This window comes from Arachis ipaensis, chromosome B10, assembly GCF_000816755.2.
Source record: "Arachis ipaensis cultivar K30076 chromosome B10, Araip1.1, whole genome shotgun sequence".
Taxonomy (NCBI): domain Eukaryota; kingdom Viridiplantae; phylum Streptophyta; class Magnoliopsida; order Fabales; family Fabaceae; genus Arachis; species Arachis ipaensis.
In genome coordinates, this window is record NC_029794.2 from 132,051,541 (window position 1) to 132,052,567 (window position 1,027).

Genomic DNA, 1,027 nt, shown 5'->3' on the forward strand with positions numbered 1-1,027 from the left:
AATCAACCACTTCCATGACAGCTCTGGGAACACAGCAACAATTTTGATCCCAATTGACAGCAGTGGCGGTGGTGGCGTCTTTGACGGCGGTGGCTAGGGTTCCGATCGACGGCAGGACTTGGCGGTGGCTTGGCAGGAGTGGTGCGATGGAGCTGCCACGAAGCCCCCTGCTCTCTCTCCTATATGGGTTTCCTTTCCCTCAGCTCAAGCCGGCGGCGGATTCAACCCCATCGACGACGGCAAGGGCTCCAAGGCGGACCGGCAGCGACGGCGACGGCTCGGGCTGGACGGACAGCAGCAGCGGCAACATGCTTCCCAGCGAGGACGATGGATCCTGTTCGGCGATGGCGATAGTTTGCGATGACAGGGACGTTCCTCCGCGACGGCACTAGCGCGGACTTCACGAACGGCGACGGCAAGGTTGACGGCGGCGAGCTTCTCCTCCCCTGGCGCTGCGCTTCCTTCCTTCTCTTCCGTCGGTGAATGCAGAGTTGTGCGTGTGTTGTATCAATGAGAGGGTAGTGAGGCTGAGTATGTGTGGAGCTGAGGTGAAGGTGTGTGAGGGGGTAGCAGCACTGAATTAGGGATTGTGGGTGAGTAGTGTTATACTGAAAGGGATGAAAGAGGGGTGGCAGTGCAGCTGAAGCAAAGGAGTTTAGGGTTTAATTTAATTTGGGGCAAAGCAAATGTGAAATTAGGGGTTTTTAGATAAATTAGAATTTGGTAATTTTAATTAAATTAGAGTATAGAGTATCAATTAAAAATCTCATTTAATCCATTAAAATTACATTGAAAAATATTATTTGATTGTCAACTTACTGATTGGCATTTAATCATGTATTCTAATTTAAAATTAAGAATAATATAATTAATTTTCTTTGTTTATAAAAATTAAAGTATTAAATTCCAAAATCTCAATTATTTAACTAAATCGTATAAAATTCTTATTTTTTTACAACCGTTAAGCTGTATAATTTAAATATAAAAAATTATTCAATAATTATAAAATTAAGTAAAATTTTTAATT

The 1,027-nt window shown here is 43.9% G+C and overlaps 1 protein-coding gene across 1 annotated transcript in view; it reads left to right on the top strand.

Moving 5' to 3' along the window:
* Positions 1–1,027, top strand: part of LOC107624025 (O-acyltransferase WSD1) — a gene marked incomplete in the record, with an annotated part of 18,177 nt that overhangs the window by 16,357 nt on the left and 793 nt on the right.